Genomic DNA, 18,271 nt, shown 5'->3' on the forward strand with positions numbered 1-18,271 from the left:
ACTTGTGGACGCGAGAAAGTCCATGTGTACGTGCGTCCTTTCCACAAATTGTTGTGCATTCCTGTGCGACTATGATTCTGCACGATGAAAGAGGCATTATGTGAACATATGTTTACCGATTATTCTTGTTTTAGTTTCTTCGGGTATATTTATTTTATCATAGGTCTCAGTTCGATATAAAAGAAGGAAAGAATTTTGTGATATTTGTTGACATAAATTGTTCTTTAATTTTTCGTAGCTGGATTTGCTACAGCATAACAGTTAAGTGTTTTTCCGTCTCTAGAGCAGAAACTTTGAGTCGCTCGTTGGGAGAATTACCCTCTGTCTTCATCACTGAAGAATAGGCACGGAAACAGTAGTTTATGAGCTCAGGTGGTATTGTTGACAGCAGATTGTGGGCTCAGGTGGGTGGCTTTTGCACAGCCATATGCCAAGGTTATTATAAGGAGGCGAAACGGATCTATGTACAGAGCATCTATTCTTACCTCCATGGTACAGAGTTTACTCTCAGCGATACTGGTACAATCACCGTGAATCAGTTCGTGATTGGAGCAGTGGACGGAAATTTATGCTTTAGTGGTTACACATATTTGAATTGCAGAAGAATCAAAATAACTGAAGGAAGCCTTATAAAATTTAATCAGTTGAAATACCGATACGACTCAAAGGGATAAAATCATCAGCAAAAGTTACGAAGAACGAGAATATTAGGGTTATAATAATTTTCAGCGGAAACAAGTTGAAACCAAAGGAAAAAGTATCGCAATATTTAACTACATGTAATACGAGCGTTGGAGAGTAGGGTTATATTTTCCAGGAATATCGAGTATGTATTGCAATAAACTAAACGTCATTTGTAGCGAGGTAGAAATCGAGACAGACTGTCAACATAGGAAAAAGGGCAATGTAGCTTTTCACTTGTAAGCCACCAACTGCTGTAGAATCTTTGAATGAGGAAACACCCTGGATGCCAAGAAGCCACCTCGATTATGACGGTGTATCACCGAGGGTAGGGCCGGTATTACACTATCAAATTTCTTTGTCCAATATCTTTGTCCAATATCTTTGTCAAAGATATTTGATAGTGTAATAGGGATCTTTGACAAATGTCGTCCAATATTTGATCAAATCTAGGCCGAGGCCGTATATTTGATCAAAGAAATCGCTTGTCTTCTGTTCACTGCAATGCGATATGTTACCACGCGGAGCGCTAGCATCGCTGCAGCGTTCTGTCGTCTGTAGTGTTTTTATAACCATTGCCGGTAAATACAATTGGTGTGTGCCGACAACTACAGAATTAATAGAGATGTCTGAAGCTTATCAGGCGCTTTACAACGTGAGGCACCCTGAATAAAAAATAGATTAAGAAGATTGCAGACCTAACCTGACCTAACCTAACCTAACATAACATAACCCTCTCCTGTAGCAAGGAATCGGAGTGTTATAGTGAGCCTGTCTTCTGATGATGTAGCAGTTCTTAAGTGAAAATTGTGCTTTGTGATATGAGGATACACTTCATTGAGCACATACAGAAATGTATGCTCATCCATTCTTAAGTAATTGATGTACGACTTGACGTCTTCCACTGTAAGCTCACGTAACAAGTTTTGTTGAATGCTTTTATCGTGTCGTCGTAAAACCCACGGCTTCACCCAGATTAGATTAGTTTTTCGTTCCATAGATCCGTGCTGAGGAGATCCTCGTGGATGTGGAACATGTCGATTTTTTTTAAGCTGAAATAAAAATACTAATAGTATGAATAAATACATCATTTGTTTCTATTAAAAATTTCGCCAACGGAGTAGAAGGAGTTTGCCAGTAGTAAGTCTTTCAGGCTCCTTTTAAACTGATCTTTATTTCTAACTAAATTTTTTTATGTTTCCTGGCAAATTATTGAAGATGAGTGTTCCTGAGTAGTGGACCCCTTTTTGAACTGAAGTAAGTGTTTTTAAGTCCTTGTGCAGATCATTTTTGTTCCTGGTATTGTATGTATGAACTGAGTTGTTTGTTGGAAAAAGAGATATATTATTTACGACAAATTTTATTAAGAAGTAAATATACTGAGAGGCAGTAGTTAACCTGCGAGCCGGAAGTATAGTGAGACTGTCATTTGGGCCTACGAGAGTTATAGTTTTTTTGTTTGTTTCTCATGCCTAGATAACTGTACAAACATATCGTTGCATGTATTGTAATAATCATTACATATAATGATCCACATGCAACAATATCTCTACGAAAGTATCTAGGCATGAAATACAAAACAAAAAAGCTAACCTGCAAATCTCGTACGTCCAAACGAGTCTCACTGTACTTCTGGCCCGCCAACAGTTTCGTTTTCTATCTTATTTTCCCCCGTACCAATGCAAGAATCTGAAGTACCCAGTTCTTTGAAGAGGTTTCTGCAGGAGGTCCGTGAATTTACTCCACAAATAATACGTATTACACGCTTTTGGACCTTAGAAACTTTTGTTTGACTTCAAGATTTACCCCAAAATATTATCCCATATGACAATGAAAGTATGCAAGCTTTTTCATTTTTATGTTGCCTATGTCTGCTAACACTCGAATTGCAAATACAGATTTGTTAAAGCGTTCTGCAGTTCTGTGGTGTGCTCCTCCCAACTGAATTTATTATCAAGTTGTAATCCCCGGACTTTTAAGACTGTCAACCTCGTATGTATGGTCCCATTTTCTCCCCCCACTTCTTTTCCGCATGTGCACACAATGCAATTGGAGTACGTAGAACTGCTGCGGTTAATAACAAGTTGTTGTCAGCCATCTCGAACTTTGACGAAAAATTTGATGACAGTGTAATACCCCTCGTAGCGCTACGTCAAAGATCTTTGTCCAATATATTGGACGGAATATTGGATCACATCTTTGATCAAATCTTTGACAAAGAAATTTGATAGTGTAATACCGGCCTAAGGGGAGGACAATTGCCACGCCCTCCACTGATACAGAAAACTAAAACTGTGACATTTGGATACTACTAATATTGTGCTGCAGCACAGAAACAGACCTGTCAACTGAGTATCTGTTTGAAGAATACCTGTACGTGTAATTAATAGCCTGTGTAGTCCTATACAGTCATTTGTCATGGAATCTCAAAAGCAATACTGCACACACCTCCCCCCTCTCGCCCCTACCCTCGTATTTAGCTCAGATCCAGTTCTTACTTGATTATATTTAATTGAGAGGACACTAGTATCAGATGGTGCCACTTTTTTCAGGTAAAGGAAGGAACATTAGATCTTACAGGCTTTTGATATGTAGCAAACTCTTAAGAGCACTAACTTAATTGGGCAAGATCGGGGGCCGAAAATTACTAATGGACTTGTTGAGAGAAACAACAATTGTTTACATGATTTTAGATAAAGTACTCAAATACCACAGCTCATTTGACATGTCACTTATGCCGCAGTATTGTAACAGAAATATCCAATTATATCTGATCATGTGTTATAACCTTAGGGATGGCTCCTTTTGTTTTAAGGACCCTAGGCAAGTATTTAGTTGAAATGCTGACCTCCTTCCACGAAAAAAAGAAAAAAGAAGAAAATCAAGTCATACCCCTTCATCCCCAAGAAACAACTCTATTAATTGGGATTTCAATTTTTACATGGGTAATACAACAATGTCAGATGTTGGTTCAAAAAATTGTGAAATTTAATTGTTAAGAAAGAGAAGTGTGAGAATTAATAACAGTCCACATGCTATCATGTTCTTCCGACACAGAACATTGTTTTCTGCATTATGTCACACATATCAATACAAATAATGTTAATGCATTAGGTAAAATGCTGTTCAAGAGTTTTGTTATTTAGAATTTTGATGGTACCTTTTAAATCATTTTTACCAACTTCTAAAAGCATAGTGCCCTCCCTTTATGAGTACAATGTGACTTGAAGGATATGTCCTTATTGTATTTTACTGAACATTGGTTTGATGAGGAAAAACTACAAATAACAGTGGCACTGGTCATGATCTTTCACACTTCAACTGAACTTCACGGATTTGGGAAGAAACTTTTGACACAAAAATCACTCAAAGAAATCAGAAGGCAGCGACTTACAATCAGTTCCAATAGGCTAATATTACATTCATACTCACATGGCAGAACTTTTTTGGAATAAATACGTTACCAAGCAAATCACTACTAACTTTGAGAAGCATCAGAAGAGGCTAAGCAGAAAAAACTTGACCAAATATAATGGACACACTCAAACAGTCAGAATTTTGTGTCCTCTTCCATGTTCTGCAGACCATGAGAAACAAAAGTTGGGACCTAGAAATATTTTTAAAAAGCCACTCTGACAATGATAGATTCACTTTTTATACTTGAGCAATGGCTCAAAGATGATAAAGTTGCTTATTCTTCCCCTTTCAGGCTATGAGGAGGTGCCTCTCTATACTTGCCAGACACAGTGTAAAGTGTAATCCCATAATGAAATCTAAATGAATGAATTATGAAAGAATTTTGAACTTGTTACAGCAGATATTAAATTTCTTGATGTTTTAGCTGTAAGCATCTGTAGCTCACCTGATGATAGCATACCAATATTTATTTCAAATGAGACACATTGTTACAATTTTCAGTTCAAAATACCCCAATATTTTGCTATATGAAGACCTTAATACAAATTTATTGAGAGATTCTTGTTTTACAAGGAGTAATGCTTATATTAAAATGGCACAGCAAAGATAACATGAACTACAAACCTACAATAAAAAAAACTAATAAATAACACATCTGCAACGGGTGCTCATTTGTTAATAATTATGTGTCACTTGTCTGTAGATTCAACAGCATCTCTAATGGTAGTGAAGGTCACAACTGTTTGATATAGCCTGCCTGTAGTATGGCTGTGTCAGATATAAGTAAGCAGACTAGAACTTTCCAGCCCATAACGATACGATACCTATTCCATAGATTTGTAGGTGATAAAACAATGAAATGACTTTCTCACATGTGCTCCGCAAATCTGGCTGGGGTGATTTGTATTGTACTAGTGATGTTGCCAATAAGATATATGAATTTATGAGTGCTCTGCAGCACTGTTATAATGTAACATTTACAATCAAACTTACATCCAAGGATTACACATTCAGAATGTGTAGCCTTAATAGCTACCTCCAGGAATACAACTCAACTCTCTTGTTGAAATAAGAGATTGTTATGTGTATGGACGATTTCACTTTAAGGTGTAGGGAAAGTACCAATAACAGGGATGAGACAGTTGTGAGTGAACAATAGTTTATTGCGATCAAATGGTACAAAAGCATGGCTGCACAGTCTCATGTTTCACAGCTCACTGACGTCTTTGTTTATTGCACAGGTATTTCTATTCAGCATCACTATTCTCTCTGTTCAGTGACGCTTACACTTTCAAGCAGTGGTACTGATGTCGATATGCCCATAGAGCCAACCCTTGCCCCCCTCCCCCACCAACCTCCTTTAGTGTGGAATGTACTGAAATGCATTACTAGCCAGTCTGTGACTGGGTGAGGACCAGACATGGCTGGACTGTTTTTCATAGAAGTGTTGCGCAGATGCTCCTGATTGGTCATGCCATGGCAAGGCATGTGTGCGATACAACCAGACTATTTCTCAGAAATCACTGTGTAAGTGTGCCTAACGGGTGTTGGAGTGGCAGGTGGATAAACAAGGCATGACCAAATCATTTATCAGAGAGATATTGTCTATAGTGCTCATTTCGTACAAATGGTAAGTTAGTAGGTGGCGTGGGAGCTGTCTGGTGCAGTTCTACCAGGTTTTGGACTGGTTGGGCGGGACCATGGGCTGTGGTGGAGGAGGCGGTGCATCAATAGGTGCATCGGTGTGTGGACTGTTGTGTGGCATCTGTTGTGTTGGAAAGCTTGGGCAGATGAGAGCACTGTTGATAAATGAGATGAATTAGAAGCATAGTCAATGCTGTGTGGTAGTGCATATGCATGTTCAACTTACTGCATGTGGGCTAGGTTCGAAGTCGGTGCAATGTTCTTATGAGTATTCATCACTAACGTATTATCTCTGGATTGAAGTCTTCAAGGTCTATATTGTTAGTGACAGGTTCTTCTCAGTCTGAAGAGGCTGAGTGCACAGTAGATGGTAGTCAGTTGTCACTGTCGTCTGTTGCTGCTGTGTTATGGGCATTCAGTGCATTGTCATCCTGTAGCACCTGGACAGACTTTAAGTGGTTGACTGAGACAGTTACCACGTTGCTTGAGAGCACAGTGTCAAATTTGTATGTAACCCTTCTGAGGACTTTGAATGGTCCTGTGCAGGGTGATCATAGAGCTAGTCTAACCATCATGCCACACAGCATGGCAATAATCACACTAATGCAGCACTTTGCATATGAATACCATAGGGATTTAGTACAGCAGGCAGTGGCATGCACTTGTGTCTGATGTGATCTTTCACACACTGAAATGGAGCAGGAAGGTCCATCTGTTTGGGAGGCTGCATCGGTATTATAAAGTCTGCAGTTAGTATTAGTAATTCACTGTATAGAATTTCAGATAGTGATGACTGCATATCCTTCCTGAATGCTGTTTGTATGCCTAACACTATAACCCGCTGCCCACAATCCCCTGTCGCCCATGAGAGTGGCTTTATGTGTTCTGTGCCATGTTCAACCAAGCTGTTGATCTGTGAATGATAGATGTCCTGAAGCTGTGTTCATGCAGCATGGGCTGCATAGAGCTTTGAATAGTGCCAGTTCAAACTGTCAACTCTGGCCAGTTGTTATTGTCTCGGGTGAACTGAATCAGGCTATCCAATTCTCTGTGAAAGCATGAGCCATTGATTCTTCTGTAATATCCTTCAACAGTATCACTTCGACCCATCAGGATGCTCCATCGATTACTGACAACAAATATTTATATCCCTCAGATTCTGGGGGGGGGGGGGGGGGAACTGACAAGAGAAGGTCTACATGAACCGCCATAACAATGGTCACATATGCCTGCTGACTTCACTATGTTGGCATGCTATGCATGCCTGTGCCTAGCTGTGACAGTCTCATTTTATGTTTGGATGCATAAATCACTCAGTAATGAGGTGAACTGTCAACATGAAGCCCAGATGAGACAAGTTGTAAAGTTGTTTGAAGGTTTTGCACTGCATTGTTTTTGGCACCAAGGGCTGAATTCTCTTGCAGGATACATCACGAAGCTTTGGACATGGGTACTGTTTGCTGCTCATTGAGCAGTCCTGTAGAGTCATTGTTTAGTAAGTCTGTAATGCTTGCAGTGTTGCCTTGTCCAGCTGCTAAATCATTGTAGTCAATGTGGAGAGAAATAACACTGAAACGTGGTAGATAATCTGCAGTTATATTATAGGCCTCACGTAGGTGGCGAACATCTGTAGTGTATTGTGTGATGAGGTCTAAGTGTCAGTAGCAGCAGGGGCTGACATTCTTTGGCACGTGACAATCGTGTTGGTGAGCAGCTTGTGACCCATACATATGATGATGTGTCTCCACTTAATGTCTTCCTTGAAGTAGTTAACCACCTCATATATGGCTATTAGTCTGTGGTCATGGGCAGACCACTTTGACTGTGAAGCCCTGAGCTTTTTTGAAAAGAAGCTAAGGGTTGCATCCCACTACCCACGACTTACTGCATTACAGCCCCAATTGTGGTGTCAACAGCAGTTGTAGTGGCATGAGCTGCACATCCAGAATGGGGTGGGACAATGTAATTGCTCATGCTAGACAGTCTTTAGCAAGTTCAAATGCATTCTTCATTTCATCAGTCTAAAGTACTTGTCTTTTTCCCTGGTTATTCGGCCCTTCAAGAGCATCAGTTAGGGGTGCTTGTATCACTGCTGCTTGTGCTAGGTGATGCCAATCGAATTTAAGACTCCTAAGAAGCGTTGAAGCTCGTCCTAATTCAGAGGGAGCGGGAGTTGTTTAATGAGATCAGTTTCGTCAGCTGTAGGTTTGATTCTTGCGGTGTATACTGTAGGCCCTAAGAAAGTTAATTCAGCCTTCCACAGCTGAGACTTCTCTTCAGTAATGACCATGCACTCGTCCTGCAAAAACTTGTCTGAGATGCTCATTGAATTGTTGGAGTGTGGCCAAAAAATGAGGACATTGCCTAAGGAGGTGTAGCAAAAGTTGTACTTAAAAAGTATCCTGTCTACATACCACTGCCATGTTTGCGCTGCATTCTTCAGACTATATGACATGAAGAGATATTCAAGCAGACCAAATAATGTGATTACTGCCATTTTTACAATGTTATATGGGTGCATGGGAATTTGGAATCAATCACACTGAAGATAGTGATGCCTGCAGTTGAGCACACGAACTCCTGGATATTCAGTACTGGGTAGCTATTGTACAGTGTTCAGGAGATGAGAGCTCCCATCTTTCTTCCATGCTGTAGACTGCTGGAAATTTGCTATTGAAGGAGTGCCTACATTCAATGCACTACTTAGTGAGGTGGAGTTCGTTGTACTAACCTGTGTTAAGTGAGGCATGTCCAGGGCTGTTGACTGCACTGTCACTGGGTGTGCTGACAGCATGCTGAGGCAGGATGGGACAGGCATAGCAGCTCTTGTTCCCTTGTCCTTAACTGTGTGATGGGCATGCACATGATTCTTATAGTGCTCACATGCCTGTGCAAGAGCAGCAGATGTGTCATTTATGCACTGTCAAAGTGTTGCATTTTTGGTGCGCAGTGCATCCGAAGTTGAGAGGCAGTCGAGGTACCACTGATGCATTGTTAACAGGTGTTTTGCTGTTGTGAGATACTCTTTGAGTGTGTCAGAGTCCATTACTTCATCAACCTCACTCACAGTGAAGCAAGGTGTTGTTCTGTGGGATAAGGGTGTCATCAAGGTGAAGAGTCCCAGGATGGATGGTTGTGTCGCGTTGCAGAAGCGATGTGTACCATAGGTCTAATGAGGGCTGGAAATGTTGCAAGAAATCAATCCCCACTACCGGCTCCTTGAAATTATTTACCATGTGAAACAGTACTCTGAGGCTTGGTCGATACTTCCGTGCACCGTGCTCTGTGAATAATTAGTGGTGCAGAGTTGGAGGGCTGTCATAGCGGTGAATGATGAAGTAGTTTTCTTTGGAATTGTGCTGATGTCTGAACCTGTGTCCACTAGGAAGTAGTTGTGCGAGCTGAGATCGTAGACATACGATCTGTGGCCCTCTCCCTCCCATGCCAGAGGTAGGAGCAATGTGAGGCACGCGTTTGACACATGCGTGGCAGTTGTTGGTGACTTGTTGATGTGGCATGGTTGGGTACACATAGTGTGACCCACATGTGGATTTTGGGAACTCACAAGGCTGACGGCAGTTTCTCAAGGTGGTGTCGAACTGACAATAAAACCAGCAGGGAATTGGCCTTGAGGTGGCATTAGTGCTCAACCATTCATTGCCAGCTGATGCTGCAGTGGTGTGATTGTTTGGCCAGGTTGCCTTCTGAGGGGGCACTGTGACATCATCGTCGTGTGTTGTCATAGCAGGTCGTGGCAAATCGGTGATCTTGGCGGTTGGCCATGGCCACACACTGTGTGGTATGGAATTTCATGTGGTGTTTATTTGTTGATGGTGTTGCATCATGGTAAACAACTTATTTGCTAGAACTATTTTTTTCTCCAATGTGGTCCTGCCTCAAGGGCAATCATTGCCATTTCTAATTGTAGTGGAAGTTTCACTAACCACTGTGTCCATAGAGCTGTGCCCGGCATGAGACCTGCGTCAAGTGTTGTCTGCAGCTGATGCTAAGGCTTGGACATAGTCTTGTTGGCAAGTTGCTCCTCATATATTGTTTGCTTCAACTGCTGTTCTGTTGTCTCTGACAGGCACTGCAGAAGGGCCAATTTTGCCATATCATAGTAGTCTGGAGTGGGCAAAGCGAGTATGATTTCACTGATGAAGTTGGTGTATTTTCTCAGATGGCAGATTAAAGTCACAAATTACATGTAGTGATCTGGAATGCCTATAGTATTGAAAACACTTTCGACAGATTTGAACCAGAGGGCAGATTGTTCTTGGTGAAAAGGCAGTAATTTAGGGTAGGAGGCCAGTTCTTGGGCATAGGTAATGGCATAAATGTGGTGAGTGAAATGGCATTAGAGGCAAGGTGACCTTCAGTACTTGTGACGTGATTGTGAACCCAATAACCATCTCATAGTAGGGATGGTTGGTTATTGTGTGATGTGCAAACAGTCGAATGTCGAATCATTGTTTGTGGCACAGTTGATGCAGGTGTCGTGTGAAAATGCATCACCGTCTGAAAGTAGTTCTTTTTGCCACACTGGTTTACACACTGATGCACTTTGAGATAGTTCATATCCAAAGTCTAACAGAGGATTATCCAGCTGTTGCCATGTTGAGGGTGGGTTAGGGCTGGATCTGTTATGCAACACAGAACCCATAGCTACCATGCAGTCATATTTTACTACTGGTTGGTAACTGTCACACTGATTGCACTGCTGAAACACTGCACTCGTATTCATCCATGCTGCAGAGTCATGGGGGGATGGTGGAGCAGTATGTCCAACAAAATGTGGCGGCATTGTTTGTGCACATTAAATGAAATGAAACAAATGCTTACTCATTGTGGTACACGGCTGACAGGTCACCAATATGGAAGAATCCTCTAGGAGGTGTAAGGAAAGTTCCAGTAATGGTGATGAGAAAGTTTTGCGCCAACAATACTTTATTGCAATCAAATGATACAAAGGCATCACTGCACTGTTGCGTGTCTCGCAGCACACTGAAGTTTTGTTTATTGCACAGATGTTCCTGTTCGACATCCCTACTCTCTTTGCCCAGTGATGCTTCTGCCTAAAAAGTGGTGCTATGTGTACTTACAGTAAATCAAAATAATCTGTGAAGCCAAGGAAATTTACAATCAACAGTTCATACCCAAATCAAACTACAAATCGAATCCATATGGAAAGTCTTCAGTGAGATGGTTGTTAAGAAAGGCAAAAGTTGCCCAATGATAAGTACTAAAAATGAAATTGGTGATATCTCTGACCTTAAGCAATTACAGGATATACTTGACAAACATTGTTGATAAACTTCCTTCTTTAATCAGCCCTACATACCTACTCATTGCCCAGACCTGGTGTTGTACCCAAGATCATTGTTTCTTCATCTAGGCATACCTAGTGAAATTTGCAGTACTCTTAACTCTCACTAATCAGCCTCTTAGTAATCTGGCCTGTAGTGGCTCAAGCAGAAATGACATGCTCAACAATGAATTTGTGGCTTTTTTTGGAGTTTAGTATCATGGCTTCTAAAAGGAAACATGTTACAGTGGATCTCAAGCAGAAACTCAAAATTTCAGATAAGCTGAGCATACGTTCTTCACAGAAAGCTATTGCTGCTGAGTACAATGTTGGACAAGCAACTATTTATGTAACTACTGATGACTTCAAAAAAGAAAGGATGTTGTTTTCTGATAGTATGCAGCCCAAATGGAGAGCGAGTTGGGAAACATTAGATTATGCGAAAGAATCAGAACAAGCAAATGGATGCACCTGTTTATACATGGCACATAACAACAACACAGTAAAGAAATTCAGTTAATGGTCCAGTAGCAAAGAAAAAAATAGTTGCAATTAACAACAACTTGGTGGCCGTAACTTATTTCCAACAAGCGAGACATGGCTATCAAATTGAAAAAATGACATGGCATGTGGCAGTTGACAGCTACCAGAAAGAGTCGCTCAGGTAACTGTAAAGATACATGAGAGTTTGTAAAGAAGTTAATAGAGGTTGAAGATTTGACTGCTGATGCCTTGTGCAATGCTTCAAAAGCATTTGCTGCCAAGAACGAGAAGGAATGTCATGGGTACAACCAAAAGAAGAAACACGTAATGCTAATGGCATGTTGTAATGCAAATGGGAGTCATAAATTGCTACTCATGGTCACTGAGAAATGCCAACAACCACGTTGTTTTCAACACAGGAACAGAAATACACAGTCAGTACAATATTGTGTCCAGAAAAAAGCATGTATCGAGAGAGAAAAATTTTCTTGGCAGTGTCGCAAAACATTTGTACCAGCTGCAGCAAAAGAGCTGAAGAAGAAAAAGCTCCTACTGGAAGCTGTTCTTATAGTTGCAATGCTCCCAGTCTTCCTTTGATGGGACTCCAAAGTCCGATGCTGTACAATCACTCTTTCTTCCAACCAATGTGTTCAGCTCAAGAACCAGGGAATTTTGGAATCAAACTTCTTTGTTGATATGCTCTTCTTGTCTCCTTGCTGAATGAGTGTGAAAAAGACTCTACCAAGGCTATGTTGAAGGTGAGGAAAGTGCTCAACTTACATGAGGTTGTTTTCCAAACAGCAGAAGCATGGGATACAGTAGAGAAACTACCAAAATGAAGAGCTGGAGAACAGTCCACTCTTTTCCATCTGTTGATGCAAAGTTGGAGCCAGTGCTGAGCAACAGCAATGAACCAGTCAATTCAGAATCATCAATTGCTGGTGCTTATTTTTGTTGATATGTTCCACAATCTTTCAGCACAAGTAGAAACTGAGAAGAGGATGTTGCTAAGTGGTTGAATGAGGAAAGCTGTGAGACAGACCATACTTTAACAGATGAAGAAATAATCAGAAGTGTGCAGGAAAGTAATAATGAAAATGAAGAAGAAGAGGACACTGGAGGAGAGAGCATGAAAATTTCTCATACTGCTGGAGCTGAAGTTGAAGATGTTTTCCTGGAGTCCAGCAAGAAACAACCATGTGCATGCAGTACCTGTGTTAATACTTGTGAACTGGTTACATGATGAAGCATGCTGCCATCACATATCATCACTGTGACAACTAAAAATTTGGGACATGTTTCATAGTGAGTTATACTGCTGTATATGTACACACTGAAGGACTAAGTTTTTTTATGGAAAGAAATGTTTCTTTGGATTTAATAAAGTATAGTCCTTATGTGTTCAAACTAAATTTAAGAAACTATCAATAATCTGGCACTTCTGCTACTCTGGCATCCATATGTGCAAGGAATGACCAGATTAGTGAGAGTCTAGTGTATTATAGTGCAGAAGTAGATGTAGACTGAAACCCCTTTCTGCCCGTCATCGTAAAAACATATACAATGAAATATAATAAAAAGTGGAGAAGATACATCCTAACTTAATCATAACATTAGGAAAGTGCCATAAAATAAGGAATGAGGGAAAGTGCTGTAAAATAAGGAATAATTTCCAATTCAAATGAGAAAGCAGGGAGAGCAATAGAAGGAAGATGTTTATAACAATCAGATTTCATCAAAAATCCTTAAAAAAACTGATCCCCTATAATCATGTTGCACAACAAATGCTTCCATTCAGTCACTCGGGAGCAACTGCTGCAGAAACTGTAAAATCTATTTGTACAGGTATTGCATATAAATGTTTGAGAGAACCCAGAGCAGTGGTGTGGTGCTTCACAGCTCACAGTGAGGTCCTAGAATTAGATCAACAGTATGACAGAAAAACTATACCACCTACTGCACTCTCTTGCAAATAGAACTTGCAAATATAGTCACAGAATAAAATATTTAGTGGTGGTCATGGAAGGCTTAAGTTATCAACAAAAATAAGTGCAGTAATTTTCTTATGGAAAGGAGTAGAATAAATGTTTAGTTCCCTACTGTATTAAGACTGGTTCTCATGCTCTCAGCAAAGAATTGTATCGACTATCTTTGAATAAAGTTGAACTGTAGTGTATTCATTGAATTATTCAAAATACAATAGAAAATTTGAAGGGAAATACGTGAAAGATAGTTGTAGAGAACGTTGATTTATGCAGAATTCAGGGTCACAGAATTTTGAAAGACTACAGTAAAATAAAGACTGATGTAGTGATTCACTTGTTGCTACCTGCTTCATTATACCATGAATTATTTGGTTGTTCCATGGATGTGTATTTATGAAAGAATTATTTTGTTTATATCCCTACTCATGTGAAACATCCATGGAAATTCTGAAGCAGCCCCAGAAGATTGTTGCACAGTGCAGTGAACAACTGTTTTGTTGAATAAGTTTATGCCTGTCTGCACAGTGTGCCAGGCATGTAGCAACTGAAACATGCAAACTAAAAAGTCTGGCTTTAGTACAAAATATAATTTGTGGGCTTTCTTCATGAAGACAGTGAGGACTCTTTGTCATTCTTTCCTTGCTGTATGTGTCTCAAGTCTACAGTGACTCTACAGATTTAAATAAAGTTCTTTTAACATTCAAGAGGCATGGATTTCAGTCACCATGACTTGGTATTCTTACTCCCCCTGCATGTTCTCATTTTACATGGGCTAGGCCATCTTCATGCAGACTTGAATCACTACATCACCTCTGGAAAGCTTTACAGATATATTGATCAATCACTTGCACAAGTTATTGAGAACTGTCATTTTTTATCTGCGATTTCTCTCCTCCATCATCTTCTTTAACAGTCAAATGGAGTACATGATACCAGTTTCATTACAAGACCCAGATATTCTAGTTTTCATTCATCAATATGACACAAGCACTATTGATTCCTATTGTTTTCAGATAATTTTCACATGTATTCCATTTCAGCTACCATATTTGTAACATCCTGTGTGAAGCTACATTTTGCGAGTTTCTGATATGGCAATGAGTTCTATGTAGGTATTAAATAAGGCCAAGGAATAAGGCTGCAGCTATCAGTGAAATAGCAAAAGACCACTGAAAAGCAGTCTCAATAATGTGTGACCTGACACACTCAAAACAACTCACAGTTGATGAATTATCCATTTATTATGAGGAAAACAAGTGGAAGGCACTTCATATTATTGCACAGTAAAAACAGGCACTCCACTGAAGAGTAAATATGTAACTGGCACATGTGCAAATATTAAAGTATAATGCTCCTTTGAATAGGCTATGCAGCGTTCTCAGCCAACCTAAAAATGATACTCACTGTAAGATGACGTAGCCGTTCATGATGTCAGTTATGTCGATGAGTATTTTAGAAATCACTTGGCCTCCAGATACTATGGGTTTATCATTCCCTGGATCCAGTACTGTCTATTTTCTGTGGGACTGTGGTAATGAATGGTATGCTCCAAATTCTCTGGTATTTGCATCATCTCTGCATTACAACTGGTTTGGGATAAGTGTTTACACATTCCTCATTCTATCATCCTCTCCTTACACAGGGTGTATAAAAATAGTGGGCAATATCCAGAGATCAGATTCCTCATGGAAAAATGCAAAGTGTATACATGAAGATGGCTTCAGAAATGCGTAGTTGACTTTTGAGACAGTCAGTTATGGCTTCTGTCTCTTTTGTGTGTTTCAATTGCTTCCTGAAAGTTCATGAATTGTTTTAAGATATGTGATAACATACTGTTTGAAGTCTGTCGTTGGTTGCTGTTTATGCAATACTGTAATATCACCACTGAGTGTCCAAATATACACAGTTCTTACATGATGCTACCTCAGTTCGTCTTAAAGCACACACACTGAGTACACTGAGAAAGACCAATGCTTTGGACTGCATTCCCACCTAATTTAAACTTATTCGATTTATTGCCCAGTGGAATATGGAGCACTTAAAAATGACAAACACTTTCTTATATATGGTGGTAAGAAGTCTTTGGTGGAATATAAAAACCACTCACTGAACAGTTGAGGTGCTCAATCACCAACAGGCACTGAGAATGGTGCTAGGTTTCAGGAAAGTCCTTATTTAGACCTACAGAGTACAAATACACACACACACCCCTGTATGGTTTCATTTTCCACCTGACTACACTGTGCTGGCACTGCAACTTGACTGTGGTGAGAGATTGTGTTGAGTGGAGTAGGCCAAGTCTCTGATGGCTCCATCCAAACCTCTGTCCATATGATGAAGCCCACTAACCATCAACAGTACCTGCATTTTGAGAGCTGCCATCCCCTCCATGCCAAAAGGTGTCTCCCGTATACTCTGGCCGTCTGTGGATGGCATATCTGCACAGTGATGACCAATTCCTTGCCCAGTATGCTGGAGATCTTCAGAGACAGGTATTCCCCACACCTAGCCTGCAAACAGGTTTACTGTGCTCTATGCCCACATGCCCCTAATCCTCTGACCACTCCACCAGGAATCAGGGACATCTCCCTCCTACCCATTATTTTCCCAGACTGGAACAACCGAACCACATCCTTCACCTGGGCTTTCACTTCTATTTATCACACCTCAAAATGAGGAAAATCCTATCCACAATCTATCCCATTGCTTCAAAAGTAGTATTCTGCTGCCCATCCAGTTATGCAGTATCCTAGTCCAGCCTTATGTCACCTGCTTATCCTATCCTATTGAACATGGTCACCTATGAAAGCAGCCATTTAATATACCAGCATTGCTGTAATTTCTGTGTAGCAGCATTTTAGGTGGGCAAACAACCAATCAGCTGTCCACCTGAATGGTCACCACCATGCTGAATATGAAAGGTTTCATTTGAGTGACAGCTTCACAACCTCTGCCCTGTGGATCCTTTCTCCTGACATCAGATTCTCTGAATTACATGGATGAGGACTGTCCTCGCACCATATCCTTTGCTACTCTAATCCTTCTGCTGGGCTCTGCCCCACACCCACATACACCATTGTCCCACGATCATACACTCACCCCATCCTTTCCGTAGTATCCTTTTTCCTCTGGTCTCTCCATTCTTAATCCACTCCTTCAAGTTATTATACACTCCGCACAACTCCTCTGCCTGTGCTCAGGACAATGTCACCAGTGCAACATTCCTGCCCTGTGCATCTACTGCTTCCCTTTCCAACCATCCTGCCTGTTTCCCACCTACTTTCTCCCTTTACCCACTCTTCTTGATGTAGCCCCTCAGCACAATAAAGCTGTAGGGTGGTCGGAATGTGGACAGCTGGGACAATGTAAGTAAACAAGTGTATGTGCACTCTATAGTCTGCAGTATACCTGAGTCGAAACAAGGCACCAGGAGTAGACAACATTCCATTAGAACTACTGACGGCCTTGGGAGAGCCAGTCCTGACAAAACTCTTCCATCTGGTGAGCAAGATGTATGAGACAGGCAAAATACCCTCAGACTTCAAGAAGAATATAATAATTCCAATCCCAAAGAAAGCAGGTGTTGACAGATGTGAAAATTACCGAACTATCAGTTTAATAAGTCACAGCTGCAAAATACTAACACGAATTATTTACAGACGAATGGAAAAACTGATAGAAGCCAACCTCGGGGAAGATCAGTTTGGATTCCGTAGAAATGTTGGAACACGTGAGGCTATACTGACCCTACGACTTATCTTAGAAGAAAGATTAAGGAAAGGCAAACCTACATTTCTAACATTTGTAGACTTAGAGAAAGCTTTAGACAATGTTGATTGGAATACTCTCTTTCAAATTCTAAAGGTGGCAGGGGTAAAATACAGGGAGCGAAAGGCTATTTACAATTTGTACAGAAAGCAGATGGCAGTTATAAGAGTCGAGGGGCATGAAAGGAAAGCAGTGGTTGGGAAGGGAGTGAGACAGGGTTGTAGCCTCTCCTCGATGTTATTCAATCTGTATATTGAGCAAGCAGTAAAGGAAACAAAAGAAAAATTTGGAGTAGGTATTAAAATCCAGGGAGAAGAAATAAAAACTTTGAGGTTCGCCGATGACATTGTAATTCTGTCAGAGACAGCAAAGGACTTGGAAGAGCAGTTGAATGGAATGGACAGTGTCTTGAAAGGAGGATATAAGATGAACATCAACAAATGCAAAACAAGGATAATGGAATGTAGTTGAATTAAGTCGGGTGATGCTGAGGGAATTAGATTAGGAAATGAGACACTTAAAGTAGTAAAGGAGTTTTGTTATTTAGGTAGCAAAATAACTGATGATGGTCGAAGTAGAGATGATATAAAATGTAGACTGGCAATGGCAAGGAAAACGTTTCTGAAGAAGAGAAATTTGTTAACATCAAGTATAGATTTAAGTGTCAGAAAGTCGTTTCTGAAAATATTTGTATGGAGTGTAGCCATGTATGGAAGTGAAACGTGGACAATAAATAGTTTGGACAAGAAGAGAATAGAAGCTTTCGAAATGTGGTGCTACAGAAGAGTGTTGAAGGTTAGGTGGGTAGATCACGTAACTAATGAGGAGGTATTGAATAGGACTGGGGAGAAGAGAAGTTTGTGGCACAAGTTGACTAGAAGAAGGGATCGGCTGGTAGGACATGTCCTGAGGCATTAAGGGATCACAAATTTAGCATTGGAGGGCAGCATGGAGGGTAAAAATTGTAGAGGGAGACCAAGAGATGAAT

At 40.5% G+C, this 18,271-nt stretch overlaps 1 long non-coding RNA gene across 1 annotated transcript in view; it reads left to right on the plus strand.

Moving 5' to 3' along the window:
• Nucleotides 1-928: 928 nt before the first annotated feature.
• The window catches only part of LOC126416076 (uncharacterized), a 143,788-nt gene continuing 126,445 nt past the window's right edge, over nt 929-18,271 (plus strand). Inside the window, exon 1 of the long non-coding RNA XR_007575409.1 lies at nt 929-1,009. This is a non-coding gene — a long non-coding RNA (uncharacterized LOC126416076). The remainder of the gene's footprint in view (nt 1,010-18,271) is intronic.

Source organism: Schistocerca serialis, chromosome 8 (assembly GCF_023864345.2).
Source record: "Schistocerca serialis cubense isolate TAMUIC-IGC-003099 chromosome 8, iqSchSeri2.2, whole genome shotgun sequence".
In the NCBI taxonomy this organism is placed as follows: Eukaryota; Metazoa; Arthropoda; class Insecta; order Orthoptera; family Acrididae; genus Schistocerca; species Schistocerca serialis.